This window comes from Pituophis catenifer, unplaced genomic scaffold, assembly GCF_029215685.1.
Source record: "Pituophis catenifer annectens isolate HBS135680 unplaced genomic scaffold, rPitCat1.0.hap2 SCAF_7, whole genome shotgun sequence".
NCBI lineage: Eukaryota > Metazoa > Chordata > Lepidosauria > Squamata > Colubridae > Pituophis > Pituophis catenifer.
In genome coordinates this window covers 37,950,044-37,973,034 of record NW_027256887.1, presented here as the reverse complement: position 1 = coordinate 37,973,034, position 22,991 = coordinate 37,950,044, and positions in this window count along the sequence as shown.

Genomic DNA, 22,991 nt, shown 5'->3' with positions numbered 1-22,991 from the left:
TACCCCTGCATTTTCTTCTGCCCTGTATGACTGAAATTGTTCTGCCCTCAATGAAGCATTTGTCACAAGAAGATTTAATTTAATTTTTCTTCTCATGGGTCTCTTTAATGAGGTGCCTGGGGGACATATGAGGGTCATTTTTTCATCATTCCAGCAGCTTTGTGTTTATCTCAAGGATTGGTGGAGAAGGCAAGAACGTAAATTTCAAAAAGTAGGTTCATGCCACAACATAACATCCCTTACAAAAGGCAACATTTGTGTTGGGATATGATATCACAATATTCCATTTTAGCATTCCATATTTAAGAACAGATTAACTTCATCAGCAGACTTGCTGCCTTTTTCAGGTAAGCAAGCAAATCTTGCTAGATTTCCATTTTTTAACTTTGATAATGCTTCTGTGGAATTTAGCAGATTGTGCAAAACAATGGAATCCAGCAGGTCTGATTAGCACCTCCCCATAAACTTATTCCAGAATTTTCTGCAATCATTGGAACACAGAAGTCAGGCTGCCGCAAACAGTTGTTCAGGTTATGCACTACACAAGCTACCATATCTGAGCGGGAGACAGCAAAGCACAAGAGGTCAGCAGCACTTTCCTTCCTTAGCAAAAGAACAAAAAGAGAGTGATCTGCCAGCAGAAAGGAGGGCACCAGTGTGACTTGGAAAACAGGCATAGCTGCTTTGTTCCCAAAGAGGTCATTGCTTGCTAATCTGGGTGGTGGAAGCAGCAGCATGCACACAACTCCAGACTTACTCCATTATAGGAATGCCTTTCCAAAACAAACAGGCAAATTGAAGAAAAGATTCTTAGCATAGAAATATGAGAAATAGAGACACTCCAGCTTAATTGCACAAGGTATAAATTGAGCTGGAGAACTGCTTCAGTAGACTTTCAGTTATTCTGTTACATTACCCTTCAAGTAGTCAAGATTTTTCCAGAACTCTAAGCAGTTCTTATTTCCTAAATTTGCCTGTCTCAAATGGTTTAACAATGGAGAATCAATGGTGCCCCAACTCATGCTGTGCTAAAATTTGTCTTGCTTCCACCCCCACCCCCAAAAAAACTTTTCATCCATTGTGAATGTGGCTTCTGTCTTTCATCACTGTTTCTTTCTAGCTTCACTTAGTGGCATCTTTGATTTTGTTGTTGAAAGAGGTAGAAGTGTTGATATTTTAAATTTCATCTTTAAATTGAAATTGCAAATGAATCATTATGTCAAGTGTGTTCCAATGTGGGTATGCCAATACAAAAGTTTTCACTAGACATTTTAAAATTTGTTATTAGACTGAAGGCAGTTTATTGCTGACCTGCTGTCTATGAAGGATGAACCTCATCAAATTAGAGCTTCTCTAAACTACAGTTGATTGCCTAACAAATACACTGTATTGCTTCACAAAGTTTACATCGGTTTTTGAACTGATCATTTTCTCCATCTCATCGCCAAAACCAAAGGTCATTCATTATGAATTATGGCTGTGAAAACCTACATTCCATGTCATGCTTTTTTGTTTGTCCATCTCTGGGATGTCATTTCTTAAAAGGCTGGCCCAGACTATGGGTTTGTTCCTCCACCTCCATTTACTGTAGAGAAAACATTATTTGTGTCCTGAATATTGATTAAGGGCTGGGCACTGACTTCAGGAACATGGGATCCCTGGCTGCTTAGCCATGAACCCTTTGGATGGGCAAATCAAAACTTTGTTATCAATACGGTCTCTTGGCAACATGCAAATTGGCTAGATATTTTACTCCCTGGATCACATTAGTCAGGACATTAATTAAGCATTAACTTTTTTCTCTCAGACTTCACATTAATATAACATGCCAGTTCATGCTAAAATGTCTAAAATCCTTCATCATTTACCTTTGCCTTTAAAAGAGAGAGAAAGTGGCTCTAGTTCAAACCTACTTTGGAGACTTTTTTAACTACATAAATTTTCCCTAATCTTTTAACTAGGCCAACAGTTTGTACTTACTGATTGGCTTTATAGATTGTGGTAAACTATTAATTTGATTTTGCATGTTGTGTTCAAATAGCTATATCTCTCCATTACCCTTATCTTTGTCTTCTACATTTTGAAACTGATTGTATAGTATGGAGAGCTTCCTCTGTCTGTGGAATGTCTTAGCATGGCTGGTTCCATTTGATTGAGTTGATCAAAAGTATATTAGTATTTTCAATAGATGGAGAAGACTCTCTCTCAAGATTGTCTTCTGCTCATGAAAGAAAACCAGCAAAGGCACAATTAAATATACCATAGTGATCCCATTCCTCTCCTTTTCATATGTGGAGATAACACAAGTCCAAAGGAACTAAAGAAGGTTCAAATTTATAAATTTGAAGATATTTACAGGTAGCTTTCACGTCTCTCCTTAAATTGATCTTCTCTGTTTATACCAGCTTCCTACTTACAATTAGTTTTTTTTAAGTCAGGGTATGTTCAATTACTTGGATCTCCTTAAATGTGTTATCATACTTTTCCTGAAATTGGTACAAAGTTTAGAGTGAATTACAGAAATTAGAATTAACAACAGGCAACTATATTTGCTAGTTGATATACTATAGGGCAGGGGTGAAATGCTACTAGTTCTCTCTAGTTCGGGCGAACCGGTAGTGATAAAAACTACCGGTTTGGGTGAACCAGTAGTAAAAAAAAGCTACCAGTTCAGGCAAACTGGTAGTTAACTATCAGTTCAGTTGAACTGGCAGTTTAAAAAGCTACCTGTTCCTCCAAACCAGTATTTTCGACGATCAACTGTGCAGTGGGGTTTAGCTTTGCTAGAAAGCAGGAAATCCTGCTTTCTAGCAAAGCTAAATTGCGCACCACAGCTGATCCCCCCCTCGCTGTTCTACTTACCTTCCTGAGCCTCCTTTGGTGCATACTGTGCATGCACGCGTGTGCAGCATGCACCAAAAGGAGGCTTGGGAAGGTAAGTAGAAGCAAGGGGGGATCAGCTGTGCAGCACAACTTAGCTTTGCTAGAAAGCAGGAAATCCTGCTTTCTAGCAAAGCTAAATTGTGCGCCACAGCTGATCCCTCCCTCACTTCTACTTATCTTCCCAAGCCTCGTTTTGGTGTGTATTGCATATGCACATGCATACACAGGATGCGCATTTGGCATACATGCACATGCAGCACGCGTTTGGCATGCAGTGCGCATGCACAGCCAGCGAACCGGTAGCAAACCAGTTTGGATTTCATCACTGCTATAGGGACGCATTGTCTCAGTGGCTAAGACATGGAACTTGTCAGTCAGCAGGTCAGCAGTTCGAATCCCTAGCGTCGCGTAATGGAGTGAGCTCCCATTACTTGTCCCAGTTTCTGCCAAATTAGCAGTTCGAAAGCAAGTAAAAAATGTAAGTAGAAAAATAGGGACCACTTTGGTGAGAAGATAACAGCATTCCGTGCGCCTTCAGCATTTAGTCATGCCAGCCACATGACCACAGAGATGTCTGCAGATAGCACTGGCTCTTCACCTTAGAAACAGAAATGAGCACCGTCCCTAGAGCCGGAAACGACTAGCATGTATGTGCAGGGGAACCTTTACCTTTACATTTTATACAGTATGACAAGAGTAGTAGCTAAGGCACCAGCTAGAAACAGGGAGAATTCTAGGCTTGCCTTTGGCACAAAACAATCTGGCTGACCTTGGGCCAATTGCTTTATAACTCATCTATATTATTAAGTAATCATTTCATTGTTTTTAATTTAAGATATTAATAATTGCTGCATTTGGAGAGATAAATGACTGGTCTAATCCAGCAAGCTGCCTTCTCCATGTAAGCACCTAAATGAAATAGGAAGATTTACACATAATAGAAAAGAAGACAGTAATCATTCTCACTCACATCTCACTAATACTCTCTTACTAAAACCCATGTTCATTGCCTTTACAGACAGAAATTCACTTGCTTTTTATTATGCTCTAACTTTCTTATTCTAATCTCTTTTCAGAGATATTTTATTAGAATCTACATTTTAGCAATATTTCTTAATACATTCTGAATTATATGAAAATTTATTTGGAGGTATTTGCAGACAGAGGCACTATCTTTATAGCTAGAAACTAAAATCAAAATTAAACAAATGCTTCCTTAAAATCATCTAATTTTTAGTTGATTCCCTCAAAAATTTAATAGTTACAAAATTTACTTTTCGTTTAAAGTAATATTTAATAAAATGGGTTGTCAATAGTGTCCAGGTAACTTGATAAAAGTCTACATCAGGCTTTCTACAGATGTGCATTTTGTACTGTAGCCAAGTTTGAAAAGTAAATAGCTCTGGTGACAGTGATGTTTGCCCTGAACATGCACTAAAACTTTTTCTATTCCATTTTTTTTAAAGTGACGCAAATCTGACAAAGGGAGGTGTTGAGTTAACTTCTTTGTTGATTGGCTTATCTAATATACTCCCATCTTCCTTTAAATTACAGTCCAACCTGCGAAGGTTTTAAATAGGGAATATCTGAAAGATAGGTGCCATTTAAAAAAGAAAGGAAGGAAGGAAGGAAGGAAGGAAGGAAGGAAGGAAGGAAGGAAGGAAGGAAGGAAGGAAGGAAGGAAGGAAGGTAATTAAGGCTTCAAAACCTATTATGAATTTCTAATTAATATTTCAAAATTTGAAAAATATTCAGTAAATGTTTAGGTTTACTACGATTATTCCATTGCCAAATACTGTTCAGCAGCAGGATTTGATTTTTCTTGGAATTCATTGTAAATTTGATTATAATTTGGTAAGTCAATTTATCTGACTTTCTCTAAAAGAGATATTTATCATGCAGTATTACATTATATGTATCATCATGCTAATTTTGAAAATATACTGCTTCATAATTATGTTTTGAAATTTTATATGTACTACAATTGGCAGATTGATGCCTGGTTTAACTTCTCCTGAAATGAAATTAAATAAGATTTATTCCTATTTATTAAAATGGTGTTTTCTTTAAGAAATTTGCCTAGATTTCTAAAGCGGTCTTCTTTGCATGCATTGTTTATGTATATCAACAAAAATGTATTATATGCCTTCAATTATGTCTGCAACCTATGGAATTTAGTACAAATGTAATCTACATTCAGGAGGGCACACATGTTTTTACAACTTGCAAATGAACATGCTGTTATATTTGTGTGTCTGTAGAAAGTACATTTTTCACTAAATATAACCCACTTCTTTGAGGTTTCTGACGATATATCATACTGTTGTAGATTCATAGCCTGAGAGCTCATATAACCAGAATTTCTAGCCTCGGAGTCTTCTTTCATTGGGGGTGTTACTTGGAACCCTGACATTTTCTTCATTCTTTGAAAGCACATAAATGTAGATCACTGACCATTCATGGGGATGCTCAAAGCAGATTTCTTCCCATAAGCAAAACTCTTCTTATATTGTATTAATATTGAATTATGATGTCTCTGTGCCAGCCTATTGCCCTTCAGCTATGCCAGTCTGTGCCTAAACTGTTACTCTTCAGAGCCAGAATGCATAGCTATAGTCTAAAGGTGATTTTGGTAAGTAAATGTACTTGGAGATTGCCAGACTGAGAAAACCCCATAATACTAGTTGTTATAAGCTTATAATATATATTTACATCAGTTGCATGCTTGGTTTTTTCAATAATACTACCAATGGCAAAAAAAAAAAAAAGCCCTGTGCAGATGTAGATAATATACAGATGTATTTGAAGTAAGAGTTGTATATTCCATCAGGATAGGCAATATCAAGAGTATTATTTCATATATTGTGCATTCTGAATTTATTTACCAGAAATCCCAGTGTACATGTTGTACAAAGCAGCCCCAATTAATTTCAGCAAGGTTGACTTTTAGATAAATAAGCCATGGTGATAATTTAATCTCTTAAAATGCTCCCTGGAAGAAAAGCTGTTGAGTTGAGTTGAGTAAGATTAAGTAGAGATTGAAGAAATACATGATACCATCTGTATTCATATCATTAATTCAGTTCAACCAGTTCATCGAGTACCTTCTATGGATTTTGACTCTTCCATAGTCAAGAAAGTGGTTGTCTGGGTTATTTCACTTGTGAGAAGCAGATGATAAATAAACAACCATAACAGAAAGGCCCACAGAGTCTGATTTAAATTCACATTTAAAATAAAGCATTTGATTTTACAAAGATTAAAGCAAGTTAACATTCTTTTTCATGTTGGGATAAGTACTTGATTAACTAGAATCTGCAAAATAAGCTAGTTACAGTCAGCAACCCAAGAGAGGATGCACATCTTTATCCATGTTGAAACAAGGTGTTCAGAGTGATTGAAATACTGTAAATATTGGAACACAGATGGAAATATAAATCTATATAGACAGCTGACATGGGCGTGCATCAAAACAGCTGCTTATATGTGACAGGTATTATAAAAGTGTCAGTCTAGAATTCTAGAAGTTAGAATTTCAGTTCAGTTGCATAAATGAAATAAATAATCAAACTACCTGTGAAAAAGGAATATGAAATAGAATTTGTTTTGTTTTCAAAGTTTTTACTTAGAAGTTCTATTTAATTCCATGCTTACTACCAAGGAAGTAGGAATAGGTTTGTAGCTTTATTTTTTATGATAGAATGATACTGAGGTGGGAGAGAGAGAGAGAGAGAGAGAGAGAGAGAGAGAGAGAGAGAGAGATGTTGTTATTCTGGTTGCCAGAAAGCAAAGTGTGAATGATTATTTATATAACTAACGCAAGGAAGACAGTGTAGAGATTGTGTATCTTAGGAATCAAAATAAGCCTGCAATACAAGCCTAACTAGATTTCTCTGACTGGATGCCTGATGAAATTATCATTCAGTTACCAGAGTGATCACAGAAAGGAATATACAGATCTGCTATCTCAGGTAGGAAACCAGAGTAGAAACTTGATATTCTTTTGAAACAAATTAAATTAAAGATTTTAGAGAACTAGATTTGATGTGTACTTTTCTATACAGAATCTATTTTAATTTGTTATCAGTCTGCTGGTACTGAAAAACATTTCAATGTTTCAATTCACTTCTCAGCATGCTCAGTATTATAAATAAGCTTATTAGTAACTATTTGTTAGAAGCAACTTACTGTATCTAAATCTAGCAAAGGTAGGCTTGAAAATTCTCCCAGTTGCTAATATTCCAGGATAAAATATTGGGAAATAAATCAAATGGCACATCAAATAAATAAATGTGGAAAAAAACAGGAATTAGAAGTATTCATGCTACTTCCCTTTTTTCATATTAACTTTCAATTTTGCAGTGTTTTAATCTTCACCTTTAATATTAATTATACACTCAATAAGTACTTATACTGTATGTAAATAAATTAATTTGATTTAGTTGACTTTACTCCGTATAAAAGCTGTAATGTTAATATATATAGGGTGCTTACTTGCCTGGCATTCTGTGTCCAATTAATGCATTCTATAAGATACAGAACTAATTTTCTTCTTTTGATCAGATGACAATTAGGAGATTTCAACTTCCCTATCATTGAAAGCTGGTTCATTTAATAATAACAGTCACTGTTAATAACTAGATTTGGACCATAAATAACAGCTATTATTGACAAAAAATGAAGAGGCTTGTGTGCATAGTTGTATTTATATACAGAACATAAAATAACAGGTTTATTCAGCTGTTTTGGATAATAAATATGTAACAGTTTTATGAGGAAGTCTCACAATATGGGTACTTTTTTGTAGTTCTGCTTAATACTAGAATAGAATAGATACTAGAATAGAATTCTTTATTGGCCAAGTGTGATTGGACACACAAGGAATTTTTCTTGGTGCTCTCAGTGTACACTTAAATACACTTTCATCTAATTAGCCATCATGATATTTGCTTACGGTAAACAATATTATGCAGAGTGCAGAAAAGTAATAAGAAATATTAAGCCAGAAATTATAGGCACCAGGCAAAAGAAAGAAAAGGAAAGAAAACAACTACAATTATTTTATTCCAACACACATTCACCACAGCTCTTGATATCTTTTCCTGCTCCCAAACTATCTTTCACATATAGTTCTTTTACTATACTTGCTTATCTTTTTCAGGGACTCATCAATATCACCCAGCCATAATTTCTCATTCTTCCCATATGTGTTTTGTAATTTGATCTTCACTGAATCTCTTCAATGTTCTTCTTAGTAGTTATTCACTTTTTATTCAACCCACTGTCAGGGTTCCAAAAAACAACCCCAATGAAATAAAACTCCAAGGCAATGGATTCCTCAAAGTCCCACTTTATTAAAGATGTCATGTTGGGAAAACCCGAATCTGATAGCTTCCAGGCTTTCCCCACCCAGTTGAAAGTTCACAACCCTGCTCCACATCCACAAGTTCATCATATGGTCCAATCCATCCTTCAGGCTCAATTGGAAACAATCCCCAGTCACTCCCATCCAGGTGCAGGCAAATGTCCTTGACTGGAATGTTGTTATGGCTATTCTTCCATTGCTCCAACAAAAAAAACCCTCCCAATTTCCCAGGCTAATATATGTGGCAGTTAGGAAGCTAAAAGAAAAAAATGGCCTCCAAAACTGACACCCACCATAAATTACAACTCTTTTATTTTTGATCCTATCTCTTCTTGTTTTATGATTCACACTTTTAAAGTATGTCTTTCCCACTACATTCATTCTTGTATTTTTTTCCTGATGTATTCAAAGTTTATGTATATATAACACAATGGGCATAAAAGCATTCCTACCTATGACCATTTTTTCCAAAAATACTCATTACTTGTTACAGACTATATACAATTTAACTTTATATTACCATTGCTTGTCATAAATTACTTTATTTCTTTTCATATCTATAGCAAACATTCAACAAAGATTCACAAATTTATCTAGTTCAATTTTTAGCCGTTAGTATATAATGTCAAGGCTCCGACTAATGAACCCAAGTAGATCAGAACTCTGAGACTTGACTCTTTCTCAAAGGTCTTCTTTAATGAGTACATCATATTGGCACAGCTTCAATGGAAAACCAAATCTAAATCTTTCCCGCAGTTTCAGTATAATTAAACTAGGAAATAACCCCATCCCAAGTGTCACAGATCACGTTGGCTAATTGGGTTAATTGGCAGGGTCTTCAGGCACTCCTTAACTGTTTGTGAGGAATATCTGGAAAACACCAAATGCAGACAGGTTAATTTTCTCTTAGCTACCCCTGTCACCATCCGGCTATTCTTTTGGCTTCTGGAGATTTTTCTCCTGGAAGTTTCTGACCAGCCTGTCTGCTCTCACATTCTGACTCTTTACCCAAATAGCTTCTGAAAGAGGGTAACCTTTACACTGTATTAAATATTGTAACCTCCCCTTGTACAGTCTAGAGTCTAGGATTCTTTTTACTTTGTAATGGGTCTCTCCCAGCACTGTGATGGGACCTGGGCCTTCCCAAGCTACTGGCCTTAGCTCCGAGCGTATTACCAGCTTCAATAGACTGCTATGGAAAACCGGGTGTATTTTCCCCAACAGCTCTACCATAACTGGATTAATGATTTTTACAATGGGAAAAGGTCCTATAAACGTAGGACCCAGTTTTCTACTTGGCAGCTTTAGTCTCAGGTATTTGGTGAAGAGGTAAACTTTTTCTCCTACATGAAATAACTTCCGGGGGGGATCTGCCTACTCTTTCTGTGTCTCGTTGGCTTTAACAAGTGCCTGCTTCACATTCCCTCAAGTCTCCTGTAGGGACTCTACCCATTCACTCAGGCTTATTGAGAAAGGGGGCTCCTACAGGAATTAGACATTGGGACGAAGTCCACCCCTGTGGCTACCTTGAAAGATGTGAAGCCCTTGCTGCTATGTACAGCATTGTTGTATGCCATTTCAGCGAAAGGTAACAGATCAGCCCAGTTGGTTTGTTGGTAGTTTACATAGCACCTCAGGTACTGCTCTATCATTGTGTTTGCGTGTTCCGCCACCCCATTAGTACACGGATGGAAAACTGAGCTAAGCCCCTGGGAGGACCCAATTGACTTTATGAACACCTTCCAGAATTTGACTGTAAAGATTAGATGTATTAGATTAGATCTCTGATCAGATATGGTCCTCTTTGGGACTCCATGCAGTCAATAAATGTGCTTCAGGAACAGGTCAGCCAGTTTATGGGCTGAAGGGAGACTGGAGCAAGCAATGAAATGAGCCGGTTTGGAAAAAAGATCAATCACTGTTCAAATTACAGTGTTTCCTCCACTTTTTGGGAGTTCCATGATAAAGTCCATTACTTTTTTTTTTTTTTTTTTTTAATATTTTATTGTAAGAAATTATAATAGTACAATTTTTAGCCATCCGGTTACATAGTATGGAAAAAGAAATAAATACAGATTACATATTATGCATAAATAGATAATCTTTGCAAACCAGTTACATGGTAATAATAAAAAAAAAATAATAAAAAAAAATTGTGGTCTCATATCATTTTTAGTATATATATTTATAATAATCTTTAACAATGAATTAGTAAATACATAAATTATGTCTTTTGCTTACCCATGTAACCTTTCCTTGCCTTATTGTATTTCCTACCATCCACAGTACATCTTCTCTTACTATTTCATTTTACTATTTCTTGTACTTGCTCTGGTCTCTTTCCTTTTTATTTCAATTTCCTCTTCTCTAACCACCCGTACCACTTATCCCATACGCTGTAATAATCTGAATCTTCTCTGTCATTGATTTCTAATGTTAGTTTATTCATCTCGGCACAATCCATTATTTTGCCGATTACTTGTTCCTTAGTTGGAACAACTCCTTTTTTCTCTTTCCATTGTTGAGCGAAAGCGATTCTTGCTGCTGTTATTATATGCACTGCCAAGTATTTCTTCTTTTTTGCCATTTCCGTCTTAAGAATTCCCAGGAGAAGTATTTTAGGGTCTAATTCAAAGGTTTCACCTATTATTTCTGAAAGCCAATTGCAAATCATCTTCCAATACTTTTTTGCTTGAGAGCAGGTCCACCAGCAGTGGTAAAAAGTACCTTGCTGGTGTCCACACTTCCAACATTTTGGATTTGAGTTAGGGTAATCTTGGCAATCCTAGCTGGAGCTAGGTGCCACCTATAAATCATCTTATACTGGTTCTCCTTGTAAGTAGTTGCCTTGGTGAGTTTTATATTGTTGTTCCATATTTGATCCCATTCTTCCAGATTTATATTTTTCCCAATATTTTTGGCCCATGCTAGCATTGGGCCTTTAACCACTTCTTCCATCAGGTCATATTCCACTAAGTAATTGTACATTTTAGCTAATAATTTATTATCTGTACCCATCCAAATTTTATCAAAATCTTTACTTCCCATTTCTATGCCATATTGTTCTTTATCTTTTTTGTATCTTGATTTTATCTGTGCGTATGTCCACCATTCAACAAAAGTGCCTTGTTCTTTTAATTGTTCTAATGTTTTGAGGTTCCCTGCCTCATCTAGGATTTCTTTATATTTTACAGTTTTACCATGGTCCAGGACATTTGGGTAAATTATCGCCTCCATGGTTGAGAGCCAGCTGGGAATTTTGGTGTAATGTTTTCGTCTTATTTCTTCCCACGTTGACTTCAATATGTCCCTCAATTTATGTTTGTTGAAATATGTTTTGGTTTTTTTCCCCGTTTCCCATAAATAAGCATGCCAGCCCATCTGGAGATCGTGCCCTTCTAGTGTTAGGATTCTTTTGTTTGCTAATGTCGCCCATTCTTTTAACCAAACAAGAATTGCTGCTTTGTGATATGTTTCCCATATTGGTAATCCGAGCCCTCCTCTATTTTTTTTATCTTGTAAGCTCCTAATTGCTATTCTTGGTTTTTTTCCTCCTCAAATAAACTTCCTAATAGTAACATTAAGTTCACTGAAAAGTTTTTTATCTAATTTAATTGGCGCTGTTTGGAACAGGTACAACAATTTGGGTAGAATGCTCATTTTAATTGTCGCTATCCTCCCAAAGAAGGAAATTTGCAACTTCCCCCACTTCTCTAAATCTTGTTTTATGCTTTTTACCAAGGGGACATAATTGTCCTCTTTGAGGGCCAGGTATTTTGTTGAGATCCATACTCCTAAATATTTAACTTTTTTCACAATTTGGATTCCCATAGATTCCTCCAGGGCTTCTTTCTGGTTTTTCGTCATGTTTTTGGTGAGCATTTTAGTTTTAGATTTATTTAATTTGAGTCCTGCTACTTCTCCATATTTATCGAGTGTTTCCAATACTTGTATACCTGTTTCCACTGGTTCTTCCATAATTAGAACAACATCGTCCGCAAACGCTTGAACTTTATATGTTTCCTTCCTGATTTTAAGCCCTTTGATTTGATCACTCTCTCTAATCTTCTTCAATAGCACTTCTAGTGCCAATATATACAGGAGTGGTGACATTGGGCATCCCTGTCTTACTCCTTTACTGATCTGAAATGTTTTAGTGAGTTCACCGTTTACTAAAATATTGGCCCTTTGCTTCTCATAAATTGTGTTTATTGTATTTGTAAAATTTTGTCCAAATCCCATTATGTTCAGTTGTTGCTTTATAAACTCCCAATTCAAATTGTCGAAGGCCTTCTGTGCGTCTAGAAAAACTAATGCCACCTCTTTATCCGGGTGTTCCTCGTAATATTCTATCACATCCAGAATCGTCCTTGTGTTATTCCTAATTTGCCTCCCTGGGAGGAATCCATTCTGATCGCTATGTATTATTTTATTAAGAATTCTTTTTAGTCTTTCCGCTAATATGTTCATATATATTTTATAGTCAATATTGAGAAGTGAAATTGGCCTATAATTCTGTATCAATTTGGTATCCGATCCTTCTTTTGGTAAGAGTGTAATATAGGCCTCTCTCCAAGATTCTGGTATTTTATTTTTCGTTAAGGCCTCATTAAAAATTTGGAGCATTCTTGGGAGTAAAATGTCCTCTAATTCTAAATTTTTGTATAATTCCCCTGGGAATCCATTGACTTTATGAACACCTTCCAGAATTTGACTGTAAAGATTAGATGTATTAGATTAGATCTCTGATCAGATATGGTCCTCTTTGGGACTCCATGCAGTCAATAAATGTGCTTCAGGAACAGGTCAGCCAGTTTATGGGCTGAAGGGAGACTGGAGCAAGCAATGAAATGAGCCGGTTTGGAAAAAAGATCAATCACTGTTCAAATTACAGTGTTTCCTCCACTTTTTGGGAGTTCCATGATAAAGTCCATTACTATCTCCTCTCAGGGTTGTGATGGTTCAGCCACTTGTTGTAACAATCCTGGAGGTTTCCGAGGTCTTTTTTTCATCACTGTGCATGTGGTGCAGCTTTTTAAATAGCTTTCAAGGTCCTTTTTCATTGCTGACCACCAAAATTGTCTTCGCACCAGATGCCATGTCTTTAGGAATTCAAAGTGGCCAGCTTGCTTGGAGTCATGGCTTCTTTTCAGGACTTGGACCCAGAGGGGGCTGGGGACATACAATTTTGGATCTTTCCATGCCAATCTGTCTCAGGAGATCAGGAGTTGTTGTTGTCCCTGAACCAAGGGTTGGTTTGCAGCTTGGCTCTGAGCTTTTGAATTAGTTCTTCCCCCGGTACACTCGATGGCCTCTGAGTCTGTTACCTCATGGTGACTTGTGCTGTCTTCTGGGTGATGGAAATGATGACATTGACCACCTCTTTACACTTACTATTGTACTGGGGCATTCGGGACAAGGCATCTGCTAAGAGGTTTTTCCCTCCTGGGATGTATTTCAGCATGAAGTTGAATTGGTTAAAGTACTGTGCCCACTGAACCTGTTTTGGAGAAAGCTTCTGTGGGGTCCTAAGGGCTTCCAAATTTTGTGATTAGTACATACTTCAAATGCACTTGGCTCCCTTCTAGGAAGTGCTGCCAGGTTAATAGTGCCTAACGAACCGAGAAAGCTTCTTTCTCCCTCACCGCCCACCTTTGTTTTTTGTCAGTGAGTTTTCTGGAGGTGTAGGTGCATGTTGGAGGTTCCCCTCCTTGTTCTTCTGGAGGATGACTGTCCCTATGGCTACACGCTGGTGTCTGCCTGAGTGACAAATTGTTCCTTGAGGTTTGGGTGCTTTAGGACTGGTTCCTCCATGAATAGCCATTTGAGTTTCTCAAGAGCCTTGGTAGTACAGTGGTCTAAGGCACCCTGTTATTAAGCTGTTTATTAAGACCAGCTGCCTGCAATTACTGCAGGTTCGAATCTCGCCAAGGCTCAAGGTTGATTCAGCCTTCCATCCTTTCTAAGGTAGGTAAATTGAGGACCCAGTTGTGGGGGCAATAAGCTGACTTTGTATAAATATACAAAAGGATGAAGGCTATTGCTGAGCACATTGTAAGCCGCCCTGAGTCTCCAGAGAAGGGCGGCATATAAATTATTTTTTTTTAAAAAAATCCTCCTTGGCACTCCACAATTCACTCTAGCAGCTGGCTAGGTCATGGTTTGCCTCCCTCCTTTTCCCCATTTTTAGCAGTTTGATGATGGGCAGGGCTGTTTTGGCAAAAGAGGGGATGAACTGCCGATAGAAATTTGTGAACCCCAAAAACCTCTGCAGTGGCTTGTGGGTTCAAAGGGTTTGCCACTCCAGGATGGCTTTGACTTTTCCCAGGTCCATTTTATCCCCTCACTTAACACTTTATAGCCTAAATAGTCGAGGTGGGTCTTATGGGACTCGCATTTGGATAGCTTGGCATATAGGTTCACAGCAGGAGTTTCTTTAATACCTGGTGGACCACTTTGATGTACTCCTCCATTGTTTCAGTGAAGGTGAGAATGTCATCTAAATACACTAGGACCCCCTTGTACAGGTGCTTCATTTATTCATTTATTCATTCATTCATGCAGCACTTCATTTATGAGTTGCATGAAGACCGCAGGCATCCCTTGGAGCCCAAATGGCATTAATTTGAATTGAAAACTGCCCAGTGGGCAGTTAAAAGCAGTCTTACACTCATCCCCCTTTTTGATCCTCACTCTGTAGTATGCCTCCTTCAGGTCTAGCTTGGTGAAGATCTTCCCTTTTGCTAGATGGGACAGCATGTCTGTCATTGGGGGAGGGGTACAAGTTTTACACACACACACATCATTTATTTCCCTAAAGTCCACTCACAATCTCATTGTCCCATCTTTTTTCTCCTTAAACAGCATGCGAGTGGCCACCTGGGATTTTGCCAGTTGGATGAAGCCTCTGGCTAGGTTTTTGTCTATGTACTCCAGGGATGGGTTCTAAATTTTTTTATTACCGGTTCTGTGGGCGTGGCTTATTTTATGGGTGTGGCTTGATAATCATGTGATAGTGGGCATGACTTGATGGTCATGTGACTGGGTAGGTGTGGCCAACTCAATGTCACTCACGTCAAGGGGTGCCTCGCCTGACCCCTCCCCTCCCAGCCATTCCTTGTCACACCCAGCCTCAATGTATCTATAGCTCTGTAAAAATGTTGTTCACCTTTTTTCAACTTCATTATCTACATACTGTAGATGCACTTTCATGGACCACTGAAAGGAGGAAATGGCTCACATGCTTTGCCCAAGAGTGTGATAGGCAACAGGCTTTTAAGGGGCTCCCAGAAAGAAGGGGGGCAATGTATTTTCCAAAGCACCAAAAGGCAAAACAAGAAGCAATGGATGGAAACTGAGCAAAGAGAGAAGCAACCTAAAACTAAGGAGAAACTTCCTGACAGCGTGAACCAATATAAGTGCAGAAATATTTCAGTCATAATTTCACATATAAAATAGCCATTCATGTAATACAACCTGCATATTGTTCAAAAGAATCATTAGTATTATGTTGTATTATGCTGATGTTTGACAGCAAGCCTAAAAGTCAAAGATTACAAGAGAGCTTCTTTGTATGTATGTATATAAAACATCACATACCAGGAATAGCATATTAAGATGGACTTATGCAGTGGTGGGTTTCAAATTTTTTTACTACTGGTTCTGTGGGTGTGGCTTGGTGGGCATGGCATGGCATGGCATGGCTTGGTGGGCATGATGGGAAGGATACTGCAGAATCCCCATTCCCTCCCCACCCCACTAACCTGCTCTGGGAAGGAATCAAACTCCCCCCTCTTCATTTCCCCAAATAAAATATTACTCATAAGAAAAGGCTCCCAGAAAAGCAAGGAAAAATCAAGCTGCTAACAAGGAACCTGCCTGATACTCATTCCACACTCCTGCCAGCTACATAAAGGAAACTTTGTAAGAAGAAAACAGCTACCAGTGCTGAGGGATAATAGAAGGTGGAAGCCGGAAGTTCGGCTCCATTTACAAGCAGGCAGAAAACTCATTCAAGACAGGATATTTCACAATGGAAATCGCCCAAACCTTTTTAGAAACACAAAGCCCATGTTGCACAAGCCTCAAAACTTCAAAAGCATAGAACCATATAAGAATCCCTCCTCTTAGGCCTTGGTTTACCGGACTGGGAGCTATACTACAAGGCAGCATCGCTTAATTGGATAAGAGAATGGATAGAATTAAAAAATAAGAGAATGCTATATCTGGACGGATTTGACTTGAACTGAGGCTGGCACGCTTTTTTGTGGGAGAGCGCTGACAAGCAACAAAGATACTTCCAACAACATATTATCAGAGGCTCACTGTATAAAACCTGGCAAGAAATTAGAAAGCAACCCTATACTAAAATCCCGAGATGGTTATCGACCATGGAAGCATCGATCTACCCAAATGTTATGGACATAGAAAAAATGAGGAGCTATCAAGAATTACTGAGCGAAGAAGGAAACTTATATATGAGGCAGGAACTTGAAAACCGGGGTATAGACATTGACTGGTGGCCGTATCTCCAAATAGAATCAAGGTACAAAGCAGATCAGGCAAAATTTGGATTCCAAAATGAACCAAATGAATTAGATAAGATATTAAAAAGTACGGATGAGAAAATGATAAATTTACAATTACCTAAAAAAATACAAATTAGAGGAGGAGACTGTGAAAGAAAACATGATAACTTGGGCAAGAAACATTGGATATACTATCGAATTGGATAAGTGGGATAAATTATGGAAAGAAAATTATAAGATGACAATATCTATACCTTACAAAGAAAACCTTTACAAGATGTTCTATAGATGGCACCTTCCACCGGCACATCTAGCTAAAATGTTCCCAAATGTGTCACCAATGTGTTGGAAATGCAAGTCACAAAAGGGGTCATACTACCATTTCTGGTGGTCATGCAGAAAGGCGCAATACTACTGGCAAGAAGTTAAGAAAATGATTGAAGAAATAACGAAACAGAAAGTCGAAATGAGACCGGAATTTTTTCTACTCGGAATAATTACTCCACAATTTACTAAGGAAATAAAATATCTCACTATACATATCGTAACAGCGGCACGCATACTGTATGACCAAAATTGGAAATCTGAACAACTGCCAACGGAAGACAAACTAGTTGCCAAAATAACAGAATGTGCAGAAATGGACAGACTTACAAAACAATTACAAGAGAAAGATGATTCTGAATACTATTTAGTTTGGCAGAGATGATATTCCTGGTTAGAGGAAAAGATAAATATAGGAAAATAATGTAGCTTGAATGTCTAAACGGGAGCCACGGGTAGCTAAGCAAGAAGTAGACTACAATTGATTTGTGTATAACTATGTAAATAAATGATTACGTAAAATAGATATGTATAGAGGAAAATAGGTAGAACAGGAAAATAACCCACCGATGCAACAAATTTATTTTCTTTTTGGTGTTGGTTTGTTTTTCGTATTGTCTTACTGTATTTATGTTTGTTTGTATTTTATTGATGTTTTTCTTTTTTAAACAATAAAAAAATAATAATAAAAAAGAATCCCTCCTCTTATCCAGTTTGTTGTTCAGCTGACCCAGAAACGAACTGCTGAATGTCACTTCACTTCTGCAAGTAAAAACCTCCTTCCAGCAGCTGCTTCTTGGCTTGTCAATTTAAAGCGACGGCATCTCTTTTTTTTCCTTCTTCTTTGCCACGTGATCTCCTGGCTGAAAAGTGAGCCCTGATTTTTCCCTTCTAGCCAATCAGCTGGGAGACGGGGAGGCAGCGAATAGATTGGGGGCGGGGCCAGGAAGAGGTGGTATTTGCCGGTTCTCCGAACTACTCAAAATTTCCACTACCGGTTCACAAGAACCGGGGAGAACCGGTAGCAACCCACCACTGATGTACTCCCTTAGCTCCTTCATTTTCTTGGGGTCATGGAGTATATTTTTGGTTTAGGGAGCTTCACGTCTGGTAGGATCCCAATGGCACAGTTGGTGAGGCAGTGGGGGGTTAGCACGTCACATTCTTTCTCACTGAACACCCCCGCTAGGTCTCAGTATTCTTTGGGGATTAGCTGGGTTCCTGGTGGTTGCTCTGAAACAGCTTTAGGGAGCTCGTGTCCTTCAGTTTCTGCCCACTGCTGCACAACTCCTCCCTTCTGGCTGCCTTCAGGAGGGACAGGGCCTCTTCCTAGCCTCATTTCTCTCTTTCCTCCTTCCCACCAGGTCGTCAGGCCTCACTTGTCTAGCCAGGACAGTCCCAGTCCTCTGTCATCTTTGGGACAATTACAAATTGGATGATCTCTCAATGTTGACCCATCTCTAGCTGTGCTGTTTCAGTGAGGTGCACTGCAGAGGACCCTCAGTGATCCATCAACTTGCTTGAACCTCATGGATTGGGGCAGTCTCCTCACTCTGGTTCCTAGTTTCAGCACCATCGGTAGCTAATTAGGCACCTGGTACAATCTGAGTCTATTAGGGCATCCACCTCTTCCTGGATTCCTGACTTTGGCACCATGATTTTTCAGGGGATGGCAAAGGGGCAGATAGCTTCACTTACCATTGGGTCATTTTTGCCCTCATCATTGCTGTCATAGGGGGCAGGCTGCTGCTCCCTCTGGGCTGGAGTTCCCGCTCTCTGACTTGAATGGGGGTGGGGGAGAGACCTCAATGGCCTGGTGCACCAAGCTTGACTTCTTCCAACCCTTCTGCAGTGGCTTTTTTGGCTTAGACGATGCAGCTGGGACGACTAAGGGAGCTGGGAGTGGGAGGCACTGTGTTACAGTGGTTCTCCTCCTATCTCTCTGGTCGGTCACAGTCGGTGTTGGTAGGAGGACAGAGGTCGACCCCTAGGCCCCTCATTTGTGGGGTGCCTCAGGGCTCGGTCCCCTCTCCCCTCCTATTTAACATCTACATGAAGCCGCTGGGTGAGATCATCCAACGACACGGGGTGAGGTATCAGCAATACGCAGATGATACCCAGCTGTATATCTCTACCCCGTGTCAATTCAGTGAGGCGGTGGATGTGATGTGCCGATGCCTGGAGGCTGTGAGGGTCTGGATGGGAGTCAACAGGCTCAGACTTAACCCAGACAAGACCGAGTGGCTGTGGGTATTGCCTTCTAAAGACTATGTTGATTGTCCATCCTTGGTTCTGGGGGGGGGGGGAGAAATTGTCCCCCTCAGAATGGGCTCTCAATTTGGGTGTCCTCCTAGACTCACAGCTAAGATTAGAGCAACATGTGACAGCTGTGGCTAGGGGGACCTTTGCACAGGTTCGCCTGGTACACCAATTGCAACCCTACTTGGATCGGGAGGCTCTCCTCACAGTCACTCATGCCCTTGTCACTTCACGGTTAGATTATTGCAACACGCTCTACATGGGGCTACTCTTGAAAAGTGTTTGGAGACTACAGTTGGTCCAGAAAGCAGCCGCGCAAGCTGTCATGGGTGCACCTAGATACATCCACATTACACCAATTCTCCGCAAGCTGCACTGGCTCCCTATTGGTCCCCGATCACAATTCAAGGTATTGGTTATTACCTTTAAGGCCCTACATGGCTCAGGGCCAGGTTATCTTCGAGACCGCCTTCTGCCGCATAGCTCCTAGAGACCGGTAAGATCCCACAGAGTTGGTCTCCTCCAGGTCCCGTCAGCTAAACAATGCTGGCTGGCGGGCCCACCGGGGAGGGCCTTCTCTGTGGCTGCCCCAGCTCTCTGGAACCAGTTACTTCCTGAGGTGTGGACCATCCCCACCCTATTGGCCTTCCGAAAAGCTGTGAAGACCTGGCTTTTCCGGTAGGCCTGGGGCCGTTGATCTCGCTCTTGTGATCTAGTGAGATCCGGCCATGAATGGCGTGAATGAATTTTTAATGTTTTTAATGTTTTTAATTTTTAAATGTTTTTTTTATAATGATTTTTTAAAATGTATTGTGAGCCACCCTGAGTCTTCGGAGAGGGGTGGCATATAAATTGAATTAATTAAATTAAATTAAACTTTCATCTGGGGTGTTGGTGCCAGGCACTCAGTGGTTCAATGACCTTCCTGGCCACATTTGAAGCACTTGATGGGGGCTCGGGCTGGAACAAGAAGGGGTCAGTGAGCGGCATGGTGACAGGTCAGTGTCCAAATCAGCAACCCTCTTGCATCTACTTGGGCTGCAATTCGGGTGCGCTGTGCTTCTTGCACTGCTTGAGTTCGAAGTCCATCACTATGGCCATCCGATACCAGTCATGGATTCACTTGGGGACCCCTGAGCAAACACAAGCCTGTAGTAGTTTTCAGTCCAGGCCCTCCTTAAAGTAGTAGGCCAACAGTTGGTCTGGCCAGTCTCTCAGTTTGCTGACCACTCTGTGGAACTCCCATACATACTCCTTCACCATTTGGCCCCTCTGCTTTAGGTCTCAGATTTTGGCTTCCACTTGCAAGGCTTGGGACTCATCCTCGAATCTGGCTATCAGTTCCCCCATGAATGCTCTGACATTCCCCAACTCTGGCTCATCTTCATCATTATCCACTCTGCGGCTTCCCCCTCCAGGTTCATGGTCACAGCACTCACCATTGCCATGTCTGATTGGTAGGCTGGGCCATAGCAGGCCAGGTGGGTCCACACCTGGCTGAGGAAGAATGCCAATTTCTCTGAGTCTCTGTGGCCTTCATGGGTGGCAGGTCTGCCACTGGTGGAGGAGGAGGGAGTGCCCACAGACCAGGGAACTAACCAGGCCGTGGATAGTAAGGCCACAGTGGGTACCTGTGCCATCCAGGAGGAGGCTGAGGTTGCCCCACCAAACCTGCTGTTGGCTGCTGCCTTGGAGTGCTCAGCTTGGACTCACTGCCCTGGCTGATTGGGGAAGCAGGCTGGCTGCTTGTGCCATTGAGGTTGAGCTTTGTCCCTGGCAGGTCAGCAGTGGCTTGATGCATCAGCTCCACTTCTTGTATCTCCATGCAGTCGAACGTCTCCCTCAACTGCTCTACCTATGGGCTGTGAAGGGTGGTCAGGTACTCTCATTCCCTGTGCTCATCCCACTCAGAGTTTGTTTTCGCTTTCCATCTCAGGACTAGTGCAGCCAGCAACCAAGGGGACCTCGGGAAATTTCACTTCAGTGGCCTTTGGCATCCACTTGCACCCAGCACTCACCTCTGCTTGGTAAAGGTCCTTGGTGGCTAGGGCTTCCTCCTGAGTCACTGGCTTCTCAGTCTTTTCCACATGAACCTTCAGCCTGGCCATCAGTGGGAGGGCCACCTCACCGGAGCGACTTGACTACAGCATGATCCCAGCCGGGGCAGCACTAGGGTTAGTGGTTGCTTCCCCCATTTTCTCCCTCTCCAATCTTTCCTGATTCTTTTGCACCCCTCCGGTGTTGACAGGAGGGCAGTTGGGGCTCAGGATCCCAGGTAGGTTTATGAAATTTGGTTTAATGTCAAGGCTCTGACTAATGAACCCAAGCAGATCAGAACTCTGAGACTTGGCTCTTTCTTAAAGGTCTTCTTTAATGAGAACATCTTATCAGCACAGCTTCAATGGAAAACCAAATCTAAATCTTTCCTGCAGTTTCAGTATAATTAAACTAGGAAATAACCCCATCCCCAAGTGTCACAGATCACGTTGGCCAATTGGGTTAATTGGCAGGGTCTTCAGGCACTCCTTCCCCAACCTTATCTGTTGCCAGTAGAGACAACCTTAGTTCTCAGGAGAAAGTTCTTTGTTGTGTCTAGTAATGCATTCCAACCTCCTTCCCCCTCTGTGTGGCAACTGAAGAACAGAAAGATGACTGCAGCCAGGTTCAGTTCAAAGTTGACAGCATAATTTGCAACTGTTCATTCCATTTTTCTATCAAATACAACCATGTTTTAATACATTAATTTTCAATATCTTTGTTTCATCATGGAATCTATTTTTTCTGGAACACATTTGGGTTCTCAGTCAATAATTTCATACTTCTAACATCATCCCAAGGATTCCTTATACATTAAAGATTTACACATTTTTGTCTTACTCTTTTTTCACTGCTGAATCATTTATTAAACATTCCATGCTTACACTCATGCATGCTATACTTGTGTTCAATATCCATATTCACAGAGAACATTCCACAATTGTTTTATCATACACTGTCTCAAAATCGACAAGTGTTCCACACATTTTCTTTCTCACGTTCATACTTTACTCAATGACTTGCTGAAGAGCATAAATCTGAACTACACATTTCCTGAGCATTCACTTCTCCAACTTTCCCTTTTTATAGTATAAACAAATCATAATAGCATTGTTCTACTTGGTGAGCACTGATATAATCTCTACTTATTTGTTAAAGACAACACACAGCCACAATAGTCATGTTCATGTGTTAAGATTTCTTCAGTTACATCTTCTACACAAGTAGCCATTCTTCAACATTCTCATAATACTTATATCTTTTATATCATCTTTATTTATGTATTTTATTTATTTATTAAATTTATATGCTGCTCATCTTACTGCAAGGGAGTTCTTCATTAATTCTATAACATTCATCACATTTGTTTGAAATTTATTCTTTGACTTATCAATATTGCTATCATACAGATTAATAAAATATTCCTTCAAACAATAATTTCATTTCATTTTTTTACCAAATCATTTCTCTGCTTTTATTTTTAATTTAACTGGTTCCATTGGAGACTCCTTGTTTAGTCCTATGTAGCCATTTTTAAAACAGATTTTATTTCTATGACAATCACTGCTTTTCTCTTCATCCAATTTTTATTCTAT